Raw genomic sequence first — 24951 nt, 5'->3', positions numbered from 1 at the left:
GACTCTTAGTGACGTGTTTCATCCATAATCAATTGACTTGCTGTGATTCTATTTAGGTTTGTTAAATCCCTGTAAGTGTTTCAAGGCAGTGTTCAGGATGTGCAGAGTCTCACATCAGTTAAGTTGTACATTTCCAAAGTGCGTCTCCGTGGGTCCCTTAGGATCAGATAAACACATTTGACTACGCAGTGGACCCAGTCAATAATGCAGCTTGTGACCTGAGGACCGCACTGTGGGGTGGGACCTGCTGGGTTAGCTCGCTAAGTTACCAGCGGCTCAGCATCCATGGTCACCCTGATTAGAGCCTTACTAATGAGACCACGTCTATAGTGTTTTAAAATTTGGATTTTTCTAATTTAATGTAATAGGTCATAGAGTCAAAAGTTGTTTTGTTGCTGTTTTATCTGAAGGAAAACTCAAGTCTCTGAAACCTAGATAAGATTTTGTTTTAGTACAATAAAGCACTAGAGATTACACTGAGGATCAGTGTAATGAGCTGAACCTGGCTGAATGATTTTGACCCTTTTAGAGGTTGACGGTCCAGTATTTCACTGAGTGTGATGTTAGTTAATGTGAAGCCACATTCAGACAGAATTAACATTATGGCAATAACTGGGCAATGAGCCATGCACTGCTCCTCTGTAATTCTGTTCATCATTTTTTTGTGGTATTTTTAACCATGAACCTACATGATATGTGTATTACGGGGGTTGGAGGTAAACTTTTACCACAGAGGAGTCAAACACCAGGTGCACACCTCCACCAAGGCTAATGCCCTATCCATGTCAAAGCAGTGTTTCCTATCAATTATCTAGACTGTGGCCGCTCGCCATGTTCTAATTTGTCCTGCCACAGTGTCATCATGAACCACATTTTTTTCTACGCTTTGCTTAATAACATAATAGATCTCTTCACTTTGTGTTTTGTTCTGTTACTGCATTGTAACTTATCAGCTTATCTTTTAAAGGAATCACACTCCTTTCTCACCATGTAAAGATCATTGTTACTTTCCACACATCCAGTACTGTAAATCCGACACAATGGAGCAAGACAAATCTTTAAAGAATTTACTGCATTGTCAATTCCTCTCAAAACAAAGTACTATATATAATATATGTGGGTTAACACAGATTGAGCAATTAACCCCTCTCCACTTCCTGTTTGAAGTCAAAGTGCATGGTCCGCTCATCATATTTAAAAACGTTTTATGAACTTTTGTACAAGTGGTTTTATAGGCTGACGTTCTGACTTCTTTCAAGTGGGCGAACATTGATTAATATTGAGTTTAATCACATTTTGACATGATGACTGACATTCTTCTGATATTTGTGTGATGTGCTTTTACCACCACGGATGTTTTCAAATGTTTATCTCCTCAGAGATGAGACTGTAGACTGTAACCTGCAAGCTGTCTAAGGAATGCCAAAAATTACTTTGTTATGTGCAGCACTATTTACAACATGCTCGCTAATGCACTCATCGTCCTTAAAGTTGTTACCATCCATACAGATAGTCAGACCTCATTGTTTCAGCTGCATTCGCTCGTGTTCCTGCAAGTAGCATGCAGTGTAGTTCTTTCTCTCACACGAGAACTCTTTAGTCTTTGTACCTGTCATTCGGTATCTGTTGTGTGTGATAACACACATGTGAGTGCACATTCAGCACTGTCACAGATTGAATTGAGTGTTGGAAACGCTGCAGAGAAAGGGAAACAAAATTCCTGGATCCACAGGATCTTAACTGACTGATTCGGCATTCTTCCACCAAGCTTGGTGGTAATCTGTCCAGTAGTTTTTTATTTTTACTGCTGACTGAAGACAGACAAAACAGAACAAAAATCATAACCCCCTTGGTGGAGGTAATAATTCAGTGTTAACTTCCCAAGGATATTATTGTATGTGCTGTCCATTGAGAATGAATGTCTAAAACTCTTCTTCACTGACATCTAACAGAATATGCTTCAGTATCAATGTCATTCAGTGATAAAAAAAAATGAGAGCGCTCACTGTGGCTGACCCATTTAGGCCCATATGTTGGTGTCAGCATGTAGACATCAGATTAGAAAACAGTTTTGACTTCCTCAGATCCACACTCAAATACAAGGACATTGTACACACACGCACGCACGCACACACACACACACACACACACACACACACACACACACACACACACACACACACACACACACACACACACACACACACACACACTTAAGTAAATTGCTGCTGCTTATATACAGTACTATGTATAGTTATTCTGATGTTTCTTAGTTTAAGTCAAACAAAAACTTACCATACCTTACCAAGAGAAATGCTGCTGCTTGTGGAACAAAAAATTTAATTTTGAGGAAGACGTGTTGTGCGAGTTTCTTGTAACTATCGTTTATGGCAACAGCAGCTCCTCTATAGCAAAACAGAGCTTTGTTATTGTTCTAAACTCTGTTACGTTGTTCTTGTCTTCTGTCAAAAAGAAGACAAAGCCAGAATTTTGAACTGTGCTTGCCTTCCTTCTGAAAGTCTACACATTGTTGTCCTCTATTTTATATATATGAGATGAATGCAAAATCTCGAGCTGCAGCCTCAGTGCATGAGGCACGGTTTTATGGATGGTGGAAACATTTTCACAGCTGCGACTTCTGGTAAAAAAAAAATGTTGTCTGTGATCACTGTAGTCCCACTCACATCACATGTACTGTGTAGCAGCACAGTCCCAGGGCATGTTGGTATGGTTGTGATATCAGACAGTTTGTGAGTTTGCTGTGTAAACGCCTTGTGATCAACAGAAGACCCTGGCTCTCGCTCAGCAGCATCCACACTTCCCCTCTGAAACAACACCAGGGACTGCTGGCTCTCTGTGTTTGCCCAACAGACTCACAGTGCCAGTGGTAGGTGATACAGCACAATGCTCTAGACCCTCTATAGATAGGTACTGAGAGGCAGGACGCCAAGAGAGAAATCACACGATAACACCCAGGAAAACTCTAGGGATTCACACACAAGTTTAAATCAATATATTTGCTCCTTTTCTTAAAATTGAAGGGTTGGAATGGTTTAACATATCAGTTCAGTTATCAGCGGAGACATTAGATATGAGCATTATCATTTTGTTTGAATTACATGCAACAGTTAATGAGATATTACATCAGATAATATTACAGCACGCAGTGGGGATCCAACAGCTCCTGAAATATAGTTCAGTAAATATGATAAGTCGTAAATATGATAAATCTAAAGAAATTACACAAAAAATATTGGAACGACGAAACTTGGTAGACGGATGTGGGATGGGTCAGGCAAGAAGCCATCAGATTTTGTTGCAGATCCAGGAATAATCTTTTTCTCTTTCTTCAACATTGTGAGATAAGTTGTTTTTCAACGTTTTCCTTAATTTCTTACACATAGATCTGATTGAAAAAAATAGGCAAATTTAGAGGACTGATATTTACAGTATGATTGTGTGCAATTTGGTGCAGATCCAGTTAAAATCTGATTTCATAAGGGGTCTGTCGGGCCCTGGTCTGCACCCTCTGATTGCCATACTAGTTTGTAAATGGATCTGTTAGCCCGACTGCTTCTTGCACCCAGCCTAATGGGTTAAAAGAGGCTAAAAGGCTCCATAGATAGCCTGTAAGAGGAGGGTTTATCCCCAGAGTGGGTTCATCAGAGCTTTTTCACCGGAAACAACTTACTGCTCCTGTAAACCAGGCGAAGGCGAAAGCAGCACATGAAACTGAATACATTGCGCTTAAAGACATTAAATCACATGTTGAGTCATTCAACTGTTTTCACGTTACACAAAGTCATCAGATCAATTGTTAAATTAAAAAATAATGAATGAAGACAGTGGAAATAGGAAAGACCATTAAGACAAACATGGGATAAAAAAGCTGCCATAATAAGGGCCATACTATTTATAACAATGATTACATAGGAAATATTCGATTTCAACATTTAACTTTTAAATAAAGATTTAGCATTTTACATCAATGAGTTATTAAATGAAAGGCAGCAGAGTGAAAATAGAATAAAGCATCATTGCTGCTGTTATTTAATTGTAGCTGTTGTAACAGGCCGACTCAGGCCACTGATGAGTCAGCAGACTCTTTACGTTGAATTGTATAGACACCATTTTGTGAATTTTCAGATCACCTGTTTTGAACTTGTACCGTCAGTTTGGTGGCTCTCTTCACACTGAGCAGTGGCAGCAGCCAGCCAATCAGGTGGTTAGGCTCCAGAGAGCTGCGTCAGTGATGCAGGGAGAGTTATCAGAATCTGGACTGTGGACATTGTGATGAGGACTCTGTGGTCAGGGCTAATGCACACAGATCGCCATAAATCTGGAGGAGAAGCCAGACCGTGGCGTTTGTACGGTGAACTGCTCTGTAATCAGCCTCTCTCTGAAGAGAAAGGCTGGAACAAATAAATGAATAATTGATCAGGTTTCACTGTGGATGAATTAGCCCAGTTACAGAGTGCATTTTATCCACTTTGATAAGCACTGTGCACAGTATACTTTACCTGACATTCTACTATAAATAAAGTGTTGTAAAATACTGAGTAACAGCACATGTCAGCTGTTTGCATGTCAGTCACTGTTACTGTTCCTCAAATCCTGTTAGTCAAACTCCAGGGAACTTAAACTCTGCCCACTTTGGGTGCTCAGTGTTGCAGCACAGAGGCCTGATGGGGAATTAGGTGCATGACTGGTGCCTAAACTGTGCTTTTCTTTAAAAACAACCTGGGTTGATATGAAGAACTTCTTTTATTTGGCTAAGACAAATTAGAAGCTGGAATTTTACACATTAACTGTGTACAAAGATAATGTGTGCAAAGCAGGTAACTCAATCACCTACTAAATGAAGTTTAACCTACAATAATTTAACACTAAATAGCAAATACTCCAGCTCCATACTCGTCATTAAATGTCTCCCCACCGCCGGGGCCAGCTGCTGTGCTTGACATGGGGTCACGCATGCAGTCAAACACGATACATTTGCTGCATGTCCCAGTGTGGGAATCCTGTCATGTCAACTTGAGTTTAGGGCAGCTACTAAGTGTAGGCTAATGTTAAATGCTGCCAGCGCCATGCAGGGAGTGTTTTGCCACCAGAGTTATGTGTAATGTTAACTAGACACGTGGGGAATGGTAAATGGTTTTGTATTTATATAGAGCTTTTCTAGTCTTGATGACCACTCAAAGCTCTTTACAGTACAGTTTTACATTCACCCATTCACACACACATTCACACAGTGCATCTATGAGCAGCACTTTTTTGTTCTATGAGGGGCAATTCAGGGTTCAGCATCTTGCCCAAGGACACTTCGGCATGCAGATGGGGAAGACTGGGGATCGAACTGCCGACCTTCAACCGCGCTACCCCTCAGCCACAGCCGCCCCCAAAAAAAGAAAACTTGTCCGTAGATGAGGTTTTGTCCTTATTTTCTAAAAATGTTTAAACTGTAATGCTATAAAAAGAGCGCCTCGACCATGATTTTTGAGTACTTCAAGCTTTATGTACTCATTTCTAGGTTCTTTTAGGCAGGGAAGGTTTGTGTTGCCTTTAAGCAGGTGATATATTTCAGCACATAACTCAGGAACCGATATGAGGCACTGAAGTCTGTGATTCAGGACGGTAGGTATCGGTTATGTATCAGGCACCGGATTTCGGTGATCAACCTATTATTTATTTTTGTGATTGTGCAAACAACTGATAAAGAAATCTGTCAGCAACAACTCAATACAAGTGAAGTTCGTGAGTGTGCCAAAATATTTTCTTCTGATGCCACTGGAAATACACCATGTCTGCTTGTTAGAAAAGATATATAGTTATGATCCTGAATGAAGCATATCAAAAAAGGCATGCTCTATGGTTAAAGGGATCAAATAAAAAAATCAAATACAGGGTTGTGTTGTTGGGTAACCAGTAATGAAAGCTTTGGCTGGATATTGCAGTTGTGAGATTCTCTCTGCCTCCTCTTTAAGACTCCTGAAGTGTTAATGAAATACAGCTCATCCACTCGTAGAAACAACTTTTCAATACGTCTTTCAATGTGAAAAGCCTCTATATATATATAGGAGTGTTATTCATTTCAATATCAAATGGAATTAAATAACATAACTAACTTAATAACTTATTTGTTGAGGTAAGTTACATAGAGTTTTGGTAATTAGATATGAGCCCTATGAGACAAATTGTGATTTGTGAATATGGTCTATACAAATAAAATTTGCTTGACTGATTGATTGATATGAAGCATCCTCACTAAACGTGGGCCCATGTGAAGATATGAGAAAACCAACGAACCCAATTCTCACCATGTGGAGAATTATTCCAATCTGAATCCAAGAGATCAAAAAAGCACACAGTGAAACATAATGCAAAAGAAAATCTAAGTTATCGCACTGAGCTGTATGGAGCCATTTCACCCAAATTGAATTATTAAGATGTATGATGCATAAAGGGCAGACACGGAAACACAGTGAGAGGTTGTCGATTAGTATCAGACAACATGCTGCTTTGCAAAGAGGCCATTGGAGGAGGCCAGAGTAGACAGCTGTTGGCCTGCAATGAAGGCATGATATGAGACAGATAGATGTTAGCCTGCAATGAAAGTTGGAGTCCACTGAAGACCTGTAACAAGAGGGATAGATATTAGCCTGCGAAGGAGGTTACAGGACCGTCAAACGCCTCACAAGAAAGATAGGGGTTAGGTTGCAGTAAAAGTAATGGGCCATTGAAGGCCTGAGAAGAAAGAGATAGATGTTAGCCTGCAATGAAGAGTGTAGGAACTCACCAGTGAAGCCACTGCATTAAGAGGAGACAGCAGTGAGATAACTGGAGCTCTTCACCGATGACTGAGCACCATTGTAAGTTAAGCTGCGATTTACAGGATGCTATTTCCTCCTGGAAAGTTTATTGAAAGATACTTAAACCTCAGCATTAATCATGATCTAATAACTCTAACCTATATACTAGGCTGCTTGGACAGAGTGAATGAATTCAGAGCAGAACGTCAGACTTTATGAACACAGATAAATTCCCAAATGTTTCTCTCCCTGTTGTTTGTTTTGTGTTGAAACAGTGATGCGTTAACTGAGTGTTGTTACTGCAGTGCCTTGAAAAGTGATGCTTGCTCACTGTTGTACGTACTAAAGTGCAATTGAGTGGTGATACCTCCACTCACTGATGTATGAACTGGAATGCATTGAGCAGGGATGGGCTGTAATTTTGTTTGTGTGTTTGCAAGGATATCTTGCAATGCGGCTCATGCAAAGCATTTGGGAGCAAAGGGGAAGTGAATGAGATGATGATGATGATGATTAAATATGTATATTGTTGAAATTAGAGATGATGGAGAGCTCTTGCAGGTCACTGGCTTGTACCTTGAAAGATTTGAGAGCACTGTCTTAGAGAAATGTTGGCAGTCTGTGAGATGGCAGAAGTGATGGAAGCCAAAGAAAAATGTGGCAAGGAGAACATGGTGACTGAGTGAGCTGATGAGCGGCAACATGGGAGCTTGGAGATACCCAGTATAGATGTGTCTTCCTCACTGAAAACTGCCTTAGCCACAAAAACACTACCTGAATCAGAACAGCTGAAAGTGTGAGCGGCAGCATGCAGATGTGTGTGTGTGTGTTAAATGCTAACGCATGATTGTTAAATTCTGAAAGACAGACAAGCAGGATTGCAATGACATTTAAAGAACTGCTTCCAGTGATTGATCGGCTTGGATGTAGACATACAGATCATTGGCGTCAGGGTTGTGAAGGGAGGGATTTGACTGTGTAGTAAAGGGAAGTGACAAATAGAAGTAGATCAGGAGCCAGTGTTTATGATACCCCAGCAGGCTTTCTCTTGGTGGGGGTCGCTACTGGGACATAACGCAGGAGAAATGGAGGAGTTGTTATATGGACTGAGAATTACACTTGTGTTCATTTTGAAGTTGGTTTGTTCGATTGGATTGCAATCCATCCTCAATACGTCTCAATGGATTTCATACCTGTACTGTCTGGTGATGAAGCTCTAACCGACTGCATCTGGTCACCCAAGACACAGTTTAATGCCAGTTGTAAATGGGGGTGAGTGTTAACTGGTTTGTTGGAGTTTGTTGAAAATTTGTGTTAAGTGCATCAAGGTGGGTTCCTGTGTCATCTTGCGGTGTTGGCGAGTACAACTCCATCATCACAGTCAGAAATGATGGACAAAGCTGTTGAAATAAGATGCACATTGTTATACAGTATACCCTAATTTAACTTTAACAAATATGTAATAACTGGGGCATTGCCCGTTCTAAACCTGCCTGTTTGGAATGAGCTGTGTGCTTGGCCTGTGTTAATGCTCTGGAGAAATGTCTGAAATATTCCCTGTCATAGCTGGTCCTCTTTAAACAGGTCTTTGTATTGTTTGTGTGCTGGATGTTGTTTGCAGAGATCTATGGTGCAGAATGAAGTTAGAAAACTTTGGTTTATCTGCCTTGAAGATTTTATAGGTACTGTTTTTTAATGAAAATAAAATTTGCTTTATTAGTACATGGCTTTTATTTAAGTTTGAATTATTTACTGAAGGACATGGAAGAAGACATGTTAAACTCTGGCCACAGACTGACCATTAGCACACTGCCCAGCCCCCACTGACTGCTACAGAGCGCTGGTCGTCTGCTGATATAAAGTTTATCAATATTGAATGTATCGTGTGTCCAAGTTGTGCCAAACTCAGCACTGCACATCCAAGATATGCTTTCCAAACTCAGACAGACAGACCGACGGACAGTATTTTTTGATATATGTATAATCGTAAGCCTCCAGGCCTCCTCTGGTAGGGAGCTACATGAAGCAACATTAATAAAATAATTTATTTTTCTGTTTGAATGAACATGCACTGTTATGAGTGTTTAGATTCACAGCAGTGTTTAGCATTGGCTGCGTGTGTCTCATATCTTCTGGGATGAAGCTAGGGAGGGGGTCCTCTCTGCGTCCCCTGGCTGTGAAAGGAGGAAGCTGCTGCCACTCAGCAGGACCAGTTTGAGTCTGTTTCAGCTCATCACAACCGTTGCCAGGAAAGAGAAGGAGACAGAGGCAGACAGACAATCTCTGCACTGATGTGTTTTCTTTTTCGGACTGATGTGTCTGAGACTGCCGATCGATTTCCTGGGAGGTGTCTCAAGCCCCCCCCCCCCACCGCCCCACCGCACTCCCATCACCACCACCAACTTCCCCGGGGAGCTGATTGATCTGAGAGCCGGTTGTCAGGGAGGGTCGGGACCCCGCAGGCAGCCAGGCACTGCTGTCTCCACTCAGCTGCGAGCCGTGTCTCTCTGCATGCTACCTTGCTTACACTTTCATCTGCAGTGGAAGGCACTCAGAGAGCAAGCTGGAAGAATCAGCTTGTGGCTACAACGCTTGAATGAATGGGTATATATACAGGGGGATCAAATGAACCCATGCATCTAATGTATTCTGGCCAAGTGCCACACCCAAATTGCACGTCCTGAATAGGCTCTCTCTAGAATTGGTTATTTTCCCCATTCAGCCATGTTATCTCTTTGTCTAGATGCCAGACAGTGATGAGCATAGTTTATTGAGCGTGGTCTGTCATTATGTTAAGCTGATGTCCATTACATGAATACTGGCTTCGGCCCCAAGCTCTGACTGAACTCAAAGCATTGATTTGCACTTACTGTCCGTCACAGAAATGGTCCAGTCTCCTTTTATTGCACCAGCTCGATCCAAACAGAAGGACATGTTCGACGGTAGAAATGTTGTAGCCCTGTGTGCTTCAGCAGCTCCAGGAGGACACTGGAGATGGCCATCTGTAACTAAATGTACTTGCATTACTTCAGAGCAGCAGATTAAAGTGTCCATCTCACGCAAACGTTTGCTCATGCTCTTTCCCTCTCCACGTTCTTATGAGGAATCTGTGCGTTGGGGCTAACGCACGAATCGGACAGACCTTTAACGGACATAAATGATTTCCTTGGACAGTGCATTGTGGGCTGCGTTTTGTGCCACAGCAATATTTGCATAATTGTCTTTGTCTGGTGGAGTCCAAAATGTCAGACTCTTTGTTAAAGCAGCTGAGGGGCAAAAACATATAAGCAGAATTCTAGCTGCTGGCAGAGAGTTAGATGATTTGATTGTGTAGAATTTAGCTGATTATTGATAAACCTATTTAAACCATAGTGAGCTGAATAAACCATGTTTTATAAAAACTGGGGAGTCATAAGAAGAACAATCCCTTTTCTCAATGTCCAACTCTGCTGTTACCTTCTACTTAAAGGGACTTTATTTTTGCTTGTGTTAACTAGTACATAACTGCCTGTTTGGAATGAACTGTTTCCCTGGCCTGTGGTAATGCTGGTGGCAGCTTTCTATCTGATACTGCAAAAGTGACCTGTTTAAAGACCAGCTGACATACAGACAGAGATTGATTACTAGATAGGTGGTTTAAACATGTATTAAAGGTATTATTACAACTTCTTCATCCTCGGTGAGACCATGGCAAAGCCCAATCTGTCCCCCACCGTGATCACACCTAATTCATTTTTTACCATTCAGATGAGCTGGGAGGCTGTGTGCTCACTTATTGCAAATTTTGCATGTGCCGTGCACATAAATACACTCAGTATTCATGTTTTCATAGCTGCAGGCAGAACTTAGTGTTCCCAAAGAACTTCCTGGGGAATCAGGAGCTCACAAATATGTCGAGGAGCACACACACACACACACACACACACACACACACACACACACACACACACACACACACACTCCCAGCAGTGAAGTAGTTATGATGTTGAGCACTCTGCAGTGATAAAGGTACAGTATTGTACAGCAGAGCCAGATAGTATTGGAACTTAGATCAATCACACTGTCTATAGTAGAGAAAAAAGTGGAATACTTTGTCTTTTATTCTACTGTGGGTGCTTTCTTGGCCCAACTCATTGATTACACACATTAAAAATGTAAAATGTTACATGTGTTACACAGATAATCTGTGATATCTGAGATAAGTGAATTAAGCCTTTTCCCTGAGGCTGGGGCAATACAGTGCTTGTCCTCTCCACAAAATCTGTACAAAAGCTGACAGAGATATGTGGCCTGAGACTTAAAAGCATTTCTTTGAGCTGTATCTGCAGTGAGAAATTTGTTACAGCTTTATTAAAAATATGTTCTGGGAGCCCATCAGCTATTGATACCTTCCGGTTAAGACAGCGGATATCTGGGCTAAGACTCTGTCTTCTGTTCGTCGCACACCATGTACAGTCTGACTTGTGTCTTTTATCACACGCGTCAAATGTTTCCTCCATATGAAACACAAACAGTGATACTTGTGTTAGGCGTTTTAGGTCAGAAGACATTTTGGATAATGTAACAGCTATCTTCATACTAATGCTGATAAATGAAAAAGCATTTCAGTCAATGTGTTCCGCCTCTTCTGCTCTCCAATCGGACAGTTTACATGCTTCATTCATTCAGTGAATCATTTCATGCTGCTTTCCTATTGGTTGGCTAGTTAGACATAGGTCGTGGCAGCAGGGACATAGTGATATGGTCATCCCACATTTCTCACACTGTTGAAATGTTGTCCCAGGCCCACTGTGGTCACATCACTGAACTTCTGTCACAGTGCTATGTAGTAGCAGCAGTTTGGAGCCCTGACATTAGATCTCACCAGGTTTCTGTGACGCTGGTCATCTTTCGTCTGGGACACTCAGTACACCCACCACAAAGCAGCCCAGGTTGCAGCCACACCCACTTTGCGTTCTGTTACTTTAACTGCCGGCCTTCTATCAGTGATCCAATTCCTTTTTATTCCTTTTCAGTTTCTCCTTCAGTTCGTCTGATTTTAAAAGACAATATTTAGGCAATCGAATTGAATTATTTAGTTGAATAGTAAATCGCTGCTTTACTGTACATGTATTGATATAAATGTGTTAATGTTTTTATTAAGAGGGAGTGTAGTCTTTCTTTGAGCCAGTGCTTTTCTCCTGGCTGTTTGTGTGTGATGAGATCAGTGGAGCCTCCTTTGTTACTATGGCGACATCTCCAGTCATCTCCACTGTGGCTTCCCCTCTCCAAGCGTCCTCGCTCCACCCTCTCTGTCTCACTCGTTCTCTCCGTCTCGTCATCTGTTGGCTTTGTATCCTTCCTACCCCCCCTGTTCTCCTCTTCTCGTCATCATGTCTTCTCCTCTACTTTTCTGTCAGATTCACAGTATGAGTTTAGGGATGACAAAGGTGTAAAAGGGATTTGTGATCATCATGAGGCACAAACCACAATTACAAGCAAATATCTATTGTACGTTCAGATGAGGCAAAATAAATAAGTTTTTTACTGCCACCCGTTGGACAAGAGAACACCAATTAACAAAAGATGTTTATACTAAATACAGCGATGCATTTGTTACAGATTATACTAGAAAACCATTCATCAAAATAGACATAACAAATGGTATTGGTTTTATATTAGTTTAGTTGTGGGAGCTAGATTTCTACAAAATACACCAGATGTCTGACAGAATTCTTTGTGAAATCTCTCTTTTTTTTGTGTCCTCCACTGCAATGCTTGATGGTAAGGAAGCACATTTAAAGCAGTTACACTAATCAATATTTGCCCATGTTAACAATCAATAGTTGGTTAATTATTAACACTATGAACTATTATGGTACAACAGCTTTTTAAGCACTGACGTGATTTTTGCTGCTGAATCAGAGTGAATTAGAAAATTAAAGAAAAGATACACGAAACAACTTGAATTATACGTTCGAACAACACCAAACTATGATTTCATTAAAAAGACTGGTTGATGGATCAGCACTAAACAAACTAGACTAATTGGACACAAACTTACACACAGCAGTGCATCACACTGTGGATAGCCTTTATTTTTTTTCAAAGCCGAAACAAAATGTGAGTTGGCCTGTGAGTTGAAAACATGAGAAGGCCACAAAAATAAATGTTGCTGGAGTGTTTCTTCAAATAATTTGGGGAACATAATAGGCCTAACTTACAAAATGTGTTATATAACAAAAGAAATTTCACCACGTTAGTCTCATCTTCAACAACTAATCTCCATTTACTCTGTAATCTTAAATAGAGTGCCCATGTAGACTTTCTGTGTGGGAAGCCAGCTCAAAGGCTGCACTTTCTGTTGTGCAGAAAACTGTGCGTTGTGAGCCCCTACATCATGTCCATATTTTATACTGCTGTGCTTGAAAGCATAATTAGATATGGAATGGCAGCATGGATCTCACAGTCCAGCATAGGTCAAAAATTGAGAGCATAGTAAAAACGTCTATGAAGGTGATGGGAAAAAAGGACTATCCTTCCCTTCAGACCATCTGAGAAGGTTCTGTGGTCAGACTGGCACACAGGATCCTTAATGAGCCGTCACACATTCTGTTCCCCGAATTCGACCTTTTACCATCAGGCAGACGTTACAGAGCCTTTAAGTGTAAGACCAACCGCCTCAAGCTCTTGTTCATACCAACGTCCATCATACTACTCAACAAGGAGACGTGTTGATTCAGTCATAACATTTCCCTATGGGACAATAAAAGTATATATAATATTTGATTCGACCAGCCTCTGGATTGTTGCTGGGCTTTAGGCTATTTTCGCTTTTGTAGGACCTTGAATTACTCTTTAATTACCACAGTTTGAGAGCAGAGCAAAGAAAAAAACACCTCATCTACATCTTCTTTGGCCTGTTGTATGTTTGTTGTTAGTGTATTTATTATTTTGTACAGTTTTTGTACTGTTGGGTCTCATTACGCCTCCCTCTCTCACCCTCACTTAGTTTCATCATCTTTCCTCTTTTCCACCCCCCTTCTTTACTCAACTGTTTGTCCTCTCTCTCTGCTCAATGGCACTTCAAAGACAAGAGATTAAATGGAGGTGAATAATAAAACTTATTGAGGTAAGCACCACAGAGAGTTTTTTTGCAATTATACTTTATTAATATGAAAGATCTTCAGTAATCAAAGGCCCATATGAAGTTAGGAGATAGGACCGGGTCACTCAGAGTCTAGACACTGTGGAGAGGAGGTGGGTTGCACAATAGATTTGAAAGACACATGGGAGATTTTGCAACAATATTTTAAGAACGGCATCCAGGGATTGGATGACTAGAGAAACATGGGCAGAAAGATCACTGGTCAGATATGGTGAGAAAGTGGAGGCATAGAAATATGTTGATTGTAGAGCCAATGTTAAAGCATAGAGGAATAAGGCAGAATGTCAGGGAGGAATTCTTCCTTAGTCGACTTTAAAGGGTCCGTATTGGGCTTTTACTATCCGTAATTACTTGAAGGGGGTCAGTAGGGACTCCGTGGACTTTTTCACTCATTCCATTCTAAGAAATATGTCTTTGAAACGGCTCGTTTCAAACTTCGGAGGTAGGTTGATGTCAGCTACTCATGCACTCGTCTCTCAGCCCCACCCAACCGGTACCAGTCCAGCCTCTGAACCCACCACCCCTGGTGATAGGCCTTGTCACGTGTCACTCAAAGTGCAGTCAGCCAATCAGCAAGCTCAGCCGTGTGGCTCCAACAGGCTTCAGGTGATGGGTCTGGTCGCGTGTCACTCAGAGAACAGTCAGCCAATCAGTGGAGGGGCTCATAAATATGAATGAGGCAGGCAAAAACAGCCTGTTCTGTCTGGAGTGCCAGAGAGAGGCAGAAGAGAGGACATGGAAATACACATTGCAGCAGTTTTTTCGACTTTAAACCACTGATATATCATCTTAGGGGGACCAATACCTCAAATTAAATCCCAGAAGAGTGTAAAATATGGGCCCTTTAACCAAAGCTTCAGAGGAGTATTCAGGGGGATAAAAGAAAAGTGCAGTCAGGGCACAGCAACAGATGCACTGTTAATCTGATTTGTCACCAAGTCTGAACCCTAGAGCTCCCTCTCTTCTCCTCCATGCTGCTCAGGGATGATATTTTCTTGGGCTGGAGCCAACTCCAAGTATAGTGCTGTCATGAATATTCAACTGAATTTGAAATTTCGGGGTCAGTCAGAACACAGAAAGCAGGACTGAGTGTTCAGCTCTGCTCAAATCAAAACACTACATCAGGCTGGATGGGCTTTTCCCCCTGTGAGAATAAACACTGTTCAGTGTCCGAAACTGATAGTCAAACAGTTCAATCCACCAGCTGGACCAAGACACAGCCACACATTATTCCTCACAACAAACAAGGACCATGCCAGATCTATACAGTATATAAAGATTCGTGATACTATACATTGCTATATTGGTCAATAAATGCATTCATGTTTCCAGAAATTGAACTGAAAATGGACTGTGGGTGGCAGCTGCTCAGATCTCAGCATCAAGTCTGCCACAAGGTTTCTTTAAACAAAGAGCTTCTCTGTGCCTCCACGCTGCCATACAAACCAGTATTGTGTAACTATGGGAACACAAGACACAAGTGAGGTTAACTCAGTGCTGGAGTTTGCTCTGAGATCGACTATAGCCCAACAGCTATAGTGGCCGCTGGTGTTTGAGCTAGCAAGTGACTAATTGGCCATTGTGGAAATAACAGTGATGCTATATCATCCAATATGTGAATAGATGTAGGTGACATGTATGGTACTGTAAATCTGTGACAACAGGAGGGTAGGTGAAATGCTGTTTTAGGGTTCCTCCACTTGGGATTTCTTATTCAAACATCTGTCCCATCTGTAGTTTGTGACCATTGCTCTTTGTGTCTCTTATACTATTGGCTGAATAGAGTTAGGGGTCTATCTCTTTCTTTGTTGAGCCATGAGCTCATCCTGTTGTGTATATCAACTCACTCTGCTTGTATATGCTTCATAAAGGGTGAATCAGTTTCTGGAATTTTTTGAAGTGCACATAGGTTATGAAAGGAGGATGGGGATGAAATGCATCACAACAAGCATTGATCTTTCTACAAACCCACTAGATCATGTGGACTCCATTGAAATGTAAAGAGTTACAACAGTTAAAGGGATAGTTCACCCAAAAATGATAATTCACTCATTATCTACTCACCCTTATGCTGATGGAGGGGTGAGTGAAGTGTTTGAGTCCACAAAACACTGCTGGAGTTTCAGGGGTAAACAGTGTTGCAGCCTAATCCAATACAACTGAAGATAGTAGGGACTTATCTTCAGACGTAAAAAAACGACAGAAAAAACACATACTGCCATACTGCTCGTGTGGTGTCATACGAGTGTCCGGAAGCCCCGACATTCATATTCAACTCGAAACGGCCTCATTTACACATTTAAAGCCTAAATGTCCGTTGATATCTTCCGAAGAGGTGCATTAAGGGATCGTTGGAAATGCTAACGTCCGCTAGCTTAACCACTTCTGGTGGACTTTTAGGCGTGTGTGGTGTCATCCAAGTGTCCACAAGCCCGACATTCATATTCGACTCAAAACCAGGCCATTTACACCGTGTTTTAAGCCTAAAAGTCCACCAGGAGAGGTTAAGCTAGCGGAATCCATAGGCATGTGTCTACGAATATAAACACATTTGTCATGTTTTTTGCATGTGTGAATACCGTGTAATTATATACATGTTATTATGTAAAATAAACATGTCGATGTCTGTGCATCTGAGCTCAGTGTCTCCTCTGGACATAATTGGTTGTTTTCCACCTCACCTGCTGCAGTGTGCTGCAAATGGAGCTTCCACGTTGGGCTTGTGCAGGATGACGCCGGCTGAGTGTGTGATGTGATGTTCTTTTCCACTGGCACAGTGCGGCAGTAATTCAGACTGAATATACTGCCTGCCTGCCTGTGTCACTAAACACAGCGCCAGCTAGGTGTGTGTTTGTCTGGCTTTTCCCTCACAGCCAGTAATTTCAGAGTCAGTAAACCACCCTGGAATGCAAATAATGAGTTTTAATTCATGTAGAATGAGTTGTTGGACAAACTGGCAAATTAAATCGACAATTAGCCGCATATTAAGCTCTGTGTGTATCAAAGCATTCAACAGGTAAGGGCAAATAAAAACATCTTTAATGCAGTGTGAAGGAGAAGCAGTGCATTAGACACTGTTGGTGATGAAACAGCTCAGCAACCCTGAGCAAAGATTTCAGCTCTGACGTCCCAACTAAAGCCTCTAAACACTTTGTTTGCACCACAACCCAACACAGAAAATTGACATCTCCCAAAACATTACAAAATGTATCATCATAAAAACCCTGTCTGGTAAAGAATTTCATGTAAGTAAAAGGTCTGGAATGTGATGACTGATCAGGACAATGACAAGTACTATACCCAGTAGAGTTACAGATACTTGTGATTGATTTAATATTTATTGTTCATTTAACGCTACTTCATGATTGTACTCCGACAGGTATAGTTACTTCATTTCCAAGCTTGTGGTTATAATGTGGGAAATTGTGTCCACTGTATCTGGCGTTAAAATGGTCAAGTCATGAGAAAACCACTGCTAGGCTGTGGCCACATATAATCTAATGTCAACATTAATGTTAGTGTTTAGCAAGCTAGGGCAACAGGCAACACAACGCATGAACTATGTATGTATTATAAAATCGATACATTTCCTTTCCATTCAACAACAAAAAGAATTGTGTGGCCTCCAGCATTCTTGAAAATGTTTGCAAATGTCACAACTGATGAACTTTCAGAAAGAATCGGAGGTACAGGGCAAGTAAACCTGATCCTATATAAAGGCAGCATTCATCTTTACACAGTGGCCAGAGCCAGACAGTTTTCTTAGGAGCAGTCAGGACTCACTGGCACAGAAACACTGTGTGTTGAAAAAAAAAAACACCTGATAGGTGGAGTATATGCAAGCACCAAGAGAAAGGCAGTAATTTAATTTTGATTAATAATATTTTATCAATAACATTATTAGCAGCTTTCAGTAATCAGTTTCATACCTTTGTTCCATCCATCCATCCATCCATCCATCCATCCATCCATCCATCCATCCATCCATCCAAAGCTGCAACTGGGCCATCAGGGGATTTTTCAGCTACCAAGCAGCACATGTTGCTCAAATGTCCTCACGTTATTCATACAGGAACTGATATTATTGATTATGATCATAGCTTGGGGCTGGGCGATATGGCCTATAACAAATATTGCAATATTTTTAGGCTATATCGCGATACACGATATGTATCTCGATATTTTACAAACTCCTCTAAATCATTGTACAAATTCATTAAAGTCCACAGGAATTGGCTAAGCTAGCTGACGTTAGCATTTCCAGCGAAGGTGAACACTTGTGTGAGTGTAAACTTCAAGTCGCTCCCACCGCAGACACACACACACACACACACAAGTGTTCACTTTCGCTGGAGTGAACGCCTTTCACGTTCAACATTTGTAAACTGATTCGTTCGGTTCAGCGTTCACAAAGAATATGAACAACACTGTCAATAACCGTCTCTGAACTCTCGTCAACTCGCTGGGACTCACTTTCTTTCTCTCTCTCCGTGCTCTCTTCCCTCCTGATACAAAAATATGCATGCACGCAGGAGAGTTTTCTGGATGGGCGGGGGAGTGAGGTGTCTGCTGTGAGAGGGGCATGAGAAGAGAGAAGCGAAACTCTAAAAGAATTCGTGCTGCTTAAAACATTCTCGTGACAATTTATACTCGATGGTCACGATATAGTCATTTTATACATCTCACGTGGAACAAGCCGAGGTACATCGAGAATATTTGATATCGCCCACCGCTATAAGAGCCTACCAAAAATGTGACAATAAACCAGCCATAAACATCAGAACACAGTCAGACTGAACGGTCTTACCTCCAACATAATGATTTTTACTCCTGTTCCTCTGGGAAATCATTCACACTTCAAGGCTGAGCCTTTTCAGACCCAGACAGACCTGGATGTTTTCTTGGTTCTCTTGGCTCCCAGCATTGATTCATTCTTCTTATGTCCCAACTTGATAACAAACAAAACTCAATAATTTACATTGCACTGAGCCAAAACTAACCATTTTCATTCTCTCCTCCATGCTGCCTGCTGATACTGATTTATATGGAGTAGCACTCGGAGTCCCTTTGGCTTGTGGTGTGGTTCAGTTCAACATCTCCCTGGTCACAGAGAAAAGTTGATATGACTCAAAGGACAAGACTCACTTAAGAAGATTAAACATTAGATTGCCAGGCTTGGGAGTAGGCAGACATAACAGGTCGGGGGTATGGTGACGGTAAGGTTCAGATTAAGTTCATGTGAAATACATATCGACTGGGAAACAGACTTTTCCCAGAATCTATGCGCGGGGATCTAATGCTAACCTGTGCAGCTGGTGATGCATGGTAACTCACTCATTGCAGTAATATTGCGTGTCTGGAATCTGATTGTTAACACACGGAAAATCTTCTGGCTTGTGGTAGAAACCCTTGTAACGTATGGTTGGATCTAGTCTGACTCTTCACAATGTAGCCTGTTCCAGTGGCTCTGTTAATGCTCGAGTGGTCCCCTCTTCAACTTCTGTTGGTGCTTCATCACATTCAAAGCATTCTATTGTCAAAACACTGATTTGCTGTGAAGCAGCCACAGGACATGCAATCTATTTGTCATAAAAATGAACACCATTAGTGTTTGATGTAAGAAAATACTGCACAGGATTTGCGTATTGTGGGCATGTTTTATGGCCGTATCAGTTTTAAAGATGGCAGAATAAAAAGACAGTGATGCTGAAACTTAAACAAACATAGAAGTTAAATAATATTCTTTTGAATATTTAAAGTGTCCATATTGGCCATTAACAGGCTCATAATTTTGATTTGGGGCTCTACCAGAATTGCGTTACATACTGTAACGCTAAAAATAAGCATTACGTATCTTTTTAGTTCACACTGCTGCAGCACTTCTTTTGACTTGGTCCGCCCCGCATCTGCTTTGATCAGTCAGCTGCCCTATTCATTTGTAACTTGTCAGGTTTTTAGAGTGTGTGATGGAAATGCCATGCCCCTTACCAAGATGCTTCCTAATCAGCTGTAAATACTGCTCTAACCATGGTAATAGTGGCATCGGTTCTACCGTACCAATTGGGACTGTAGCCAGGCCACCCCCTGATTCTGCCATAGTTTCTACTCTTTCAAATTATCTATTCATAGGACTGAACAATTGTTGTAACACCTCAGGAAATGTCTTGGGCTTTTTATTAATTTATCTGCAGAGAACTAGGCCTTTCTAGGTTTATATCAGACACATAGTTGAGTGATGTTTCCCGTTTTATTCATCTTGTCTAAATGTATACGTGATCTGCGCTTATTTTATAATTTTTTTATGCTGTTTAGGCTAACTTAACCTCTCCTCCATGTTTTGCTATCGTCCTGTGAAATTTGAGTAGTGTTTTCCACAGCAATAATTGTATCCATAAAACCATTCAACTGTGTCATCGTTACTATTCTGCTCGGTCTCGTCAAAAAATGGAATAGGCAGTTTGAAATTCTTTGTGACACAGGGACTACTTCAGGTCAAGTTTCTGAACAACTATAGCTGACTCGTGCACATGCTAGCCTGCTGGGAACAGAGCAGCAATAATAAGTCACGATAACTTAGAGTTTTCTTGTATTTCCCCTGTACAGTGGCATTTACCTCCCCCTAGAGTTTTGTTCTCAGGATTGTACATCATTTCATTCAATAAAGAGCTAGTGGAGAGAGACTGAAAACCATGGCTCCTCTGCAGAGCGCCTTGTAAACTGGCAGACTAGGTTAAATAAATATGGATGATGCTGCACAGCTAATAGGCTTTGCTTCTGAGAGCAAATCCACTGAATGCAGCGATTCTATGTAAATTAACTGACTGCTGTGTCACATCCTGGTGTGTTGTCTTAGTAAGGCTGATGGAATAATATCATATTCTTATAACCATTATGCTTATATTGAGGCCCTATGTGACATAATCCATGGTCCAGAACAAAAGTGTCTGAAATATAAATGAATGCACTAAAAACGAACGTGCAGGTAAAGTTTATTAAATAAATTCCCCGATCAGGTCATTTGCAGTTAGAGCCCCACTAATGTGAGATCAGACAGACACTACCTTTTGAGATCAGACAGGTGACATCTTACCTCAGATGGCTTCTATGAATGTTTGACATATGAGATGTTGAATGCAGGCTATTTAAAAAGTAAACAAACAGTGAATGACCCAAATGCCTGTCCATGTAGGCTCAGGGCGTGTGCCGACTCACTGTCCGCTCTTTGTCTCAGCTGCCACTGCCTTCTTTCTAAACCTGAAAACCAATAAGAAGTAATTGCAGAGGGTTTAATAAGCGCTGGCTGTTGGCCAAACAGTCGACTACTCATTTAAGTTCAGTACTTTATTACATTATATTTTTATTCAAATAAAAAGAGTTTTGATTAACAAGTTGTGATCTGCTATACATGCTAATTTTATGATCACTGGCCTCGGCTTCAGAACAATATGAGCATGATGATGATGATGTGTGTGTGTGTGTGTGTGTGTGTGTGTGTGTGTGTGTGTGTGTGTGTGTGTGTGTGTGTGTGTGTGTGTGTGTGTGTGTCAGTCCTTTCTCAACATGCTCCATTTGAATGTGTGTATGCTCAGCTCAGGGGTGTGTCCAGCAGTAGAGAGCGGAGGGTAGTACTCTGTGTTTGTAAAATAACTGATGACAGATTACATCAAGAGGTGCACTGATTGCACAAAAGACAAAACACACATTTCCACTCTGTATGCCAATCTAAGCTAAGTTAACCTAACTGGCTGCAGGATGTAGCTTCAACCTCAGACACAACAGTGGTATGGATATTAAAAATAATTACATTTATTCCGAACTGTCCCTTCAAAGGATAATTTGAATAGTTCTGAAGATGAGAGTATCTCACCATGCACACCAGTGGTTTGGTTGTAACAGAATCATCATATAGACCTTTACTGATCATCATCTAGTACAGTTTGTCAGAGCTCTGCTGTGTTGCTGTCTCAGACTGGAGTAGTGTGGCCCCTGTGGTTTTCAGTGTAAATAAAAACAGTCTCAGATTTGTGTGTGGAGGAACATGAATCTGTATCACCTCTGTTCAGCATGAAGGGATGCAGAGTAAATGAGGATCTTTATAGCCAATACAAGTCAGGGAGTTGCATGAGGTACACAGCAGCTGTCAGGGAGGTTGGACATTTGTAGCACACAGGGGAAGTGGACACGGTGCTAGAAATGCCCTTCGATAATAACGTCACAAACATTGGTCCATTTATATAATGAGTGTCAACACAAAAGTGTTCAGACAGAAAGTTTCTTCCTCTTTCTCATAAGTTTGTATGGTTTGGCCTTTTAGTCTAATGAGGCATATTCTTCATTCTGGTTCCCAGACAGCCTCTAGACAGTCACATCCTTTAAACCTTCAAAACCAGACAGTAAAAATGAACTAGCAGTTTGACCTAATCATAAAGCTAAATGCATATTATGATGGGTAACACCCATCATCATCCATCTACTTTATAATTTCATACTTTTTCCTCTTCTAAAACAAAAGGGAATAAAATTATGTATTCAAAAGAGGAAGAGGATGACCAACATTAAAGTCCATATAAATCCAGGAGAAGTGGGTGTGTGAACACAGCAGGGGATCCCCAGCTGGACTTACTGTGAGCGAGTGGGGGTGTTTTGTGTCGTTGCTTCATTGTAAAACTCTGCAGCACTTTGCCAGGCTCTCTCTCTCTGGGTGTGTCGGTGACCCATCAAGTCATCCATGAAGTTTTTACTGTTTTACTGAAACCTGTAGCTGCTGCCATATAGTTAATTGACTTCGGTGGGAAGTTATCATTGTTATTATCAACACATTATTAGCTGTTTTGTGTACTTAATTTCTTTATTAATTCTTATCTCAAACAGTAAATGGTCTTTTCTTCTGACACAGTATTCTTTACAATCTCTGCAAGCTGGAGGCTCATGTAATCTGTTGTTGTAGAGATACAACACATAGAACGAATAAAATACATCACCATCTACATGTAGGCGACCTTGTACAATTCACTCAATTTACCTTTTTTTGTCTTCAGAGTCCGTGAATGGTGCTGCCTCAATTTCTCAAGTATGACCAATTTCATTGTGTAGTAAACTGAGGCCAACAAAACAGAGGTTTATGTTTGTTGGGCAGAGCTGCAGGCGAGCAGCTGGCGGGTGTGTGAACATAGAGGTGGGGCTCGGTCACATATTCATAGATTGGCAGATAGGGAATGAGTCAAAGGTGCAGAGACACATTCATGACATTTTCATTGTAAAACATCTAAATATGAGGAACAGAGTTTTTAGGGTTTATTCAAAGTCAGAAGGGGAACTTTAACAGTTTATATGGTGGAATGTAAAAAAAACACCAGAGTTCTTTCATGCCATTTATGGCTGGATATCAGCTATTTAAAAATAAAAAGCATATTTGTGTTTCTCCTTGTAAGAATTTGGTAAAAGGCCTGTCTGTCATACCACGTCAGTAGCTGAAGGGATTTAGTTGAGTGTAGCTAAACACAGGGCTGGTGAGTAGAAGAGAAAGGGAGGGAGGGGAGATCAGGATGTTAGGAGGGTGATTTATCCTCCTCACAGTGAGATACTGAGATACGTGATACCTGCATGTGTATTCTATGTGCACAGACTAATTCTCCTCCAACTCATTCGGTCTTTGCTTCTGCAGATAGTGTTGAGGCAGCAGGGACGGTCTTAATCCTGGATTAATTAACAGAGGGAGAGAGAAGATTTCAGTGGAATAATTATCTTTGTCTCATAGACTCAATAGACTGACAGTGAACACTTTACAGATGTGCCCATTATAAAAAATTAGCGTAACAGTGAACACTTTCCCCCACTGTACATGAAGGCCTCAATATATGATTCACATCACTTTCATATCAAAACATCTAGCATTCATTTATCGCCCATGTTGTGTTGCTTTGGTGTGAAGGGTTTTCTAAAAATAAATAAATAAAATATAACATCAAATCCTATTGCATTCCATCTGTTGCGCTTATTAATAAACCACTTAGCAGTTATTTTGCCTATTAAATTTGTATACAGACAGTATTAGTGTCAGCCCTCTTCACTACTGGAACTTAAAGATAGGGTTGGTAATCCTGGAATCCTATCAGCCCTTTCATCACAGCTTTGCCCATATGAACTTGCACTGTCCGACAACTGCTGGGAGCTGACTTTTTCATGGCTGACTTGCTAACCTCTGGCTATTGTCTCTGCTTGAGCATGTGTCTCTGCCCTTTCTGGCTTGTGAACACTCGCTTAGTGATTGACAAGTATGTGAGTGAATTAGTGCAAATGAAATGACCGGTTTTGTTTATAACATTCGTGCAAGGGCCACAGACACCTGCGTATTTACTGATGGCTATACGGACATGAAGGATTTCAACAAATAAGATATACATATATAAGATGTACAGGTTCTGTTTCCACTTCAGGGGTGAGTTTCCTGAAGAAGAAGTGTTTTAACCATCTTCATGTTGTATTTCAGAATTTTGGACAGTTTAATGTAGATTTAATCTCACAGTGATGAGACTATGGGATTTAACAGAGTACATCACAGTAAACATGTAAATTAATAAAGCAGGAGGTGTAGATTTGAAGTGTCGAAGATATCTGCAGCGGAATTAATACGTTACGTCCTGTCTCTGCCTGCTGCACCACCCCACCCCTGGATCCTGTGGAGGATTTGTTGTTGTTGTGAACACGTCTTAGCAGAGGACCCCCCCGTTGCGTTTTTAACGTCTGACAGGCAAACTGCGGAGAAAGTGCAGACCCAATTTTCTGGAGATCCCTCGCAGGGCATGCTATACAGTGGAAACCAAAACTAGTCAACTAGCCAAAACTTATCATGTTCCTTAAAGTCCTCAGTGGATAAGAGCTTGTACCATCACTCGAGCATTACAATTGTGTGCATGTGTGCAGTGTGTGTGTGTGTGTGTACATCCTGTCGGCCTGGTTATGTGTGTGCAGTGTGAATATGAGACGTATAACATG

General features: G+C 41.1%; 1 protein-coding gene and 1 long non-coding RNA gene across 27 annotated transcripts in view; one reads left to right on the top strand and one right to left on the bottom strand.

Moving 5' to 3' along the window:
- cacna1ba (calcium channel, voltage-dependent, N type, alpha 1B subunit, a) overlaps nucleotides 1–24951 on the top strand; it is a 128096-nt gene that overhangs the window by 13912 nt on the left and 89233 nt on the right. The gene's annotated exons all lie outside the window — the stretch shown is intronic.
- Nucleotides 1166–23157, bottom strand: LOC117767921. The gene is made up of 4 exons (XR_004614957.1): nucleotides 23147–23157; nucleotides 18426–18432; nucleotides 13688–13692; nucleotides 1166–1374 (listed from the first exon to the last, which is right to left on the bottom strand). It is a non-coding gene; the product is annotated as an uncharacterized LOC117767921 (long non-coding RNA).

This window comes from Hippoglossus hippoglossus, chromosome 9, assembly GCF_009819705.1.
Source record: "Hippoglossus hippoglossus isolate fHipHip1 chromosome 9, fHipHip1.pri, whole genome shotgun sequence".
Lineage (NCBI taxonomy): Eukaryota > Metazoa > Chordata > Actinopteri > Pleuronectiformes > Pleuronectidae > Hippoglossus > Hippoglossus hippoglossus.
The sequence above is the reverse complement of the archived record's forward strand: the minus strand, read 5'-3'. Positions and strand labels throughout refer to the sequence as shown.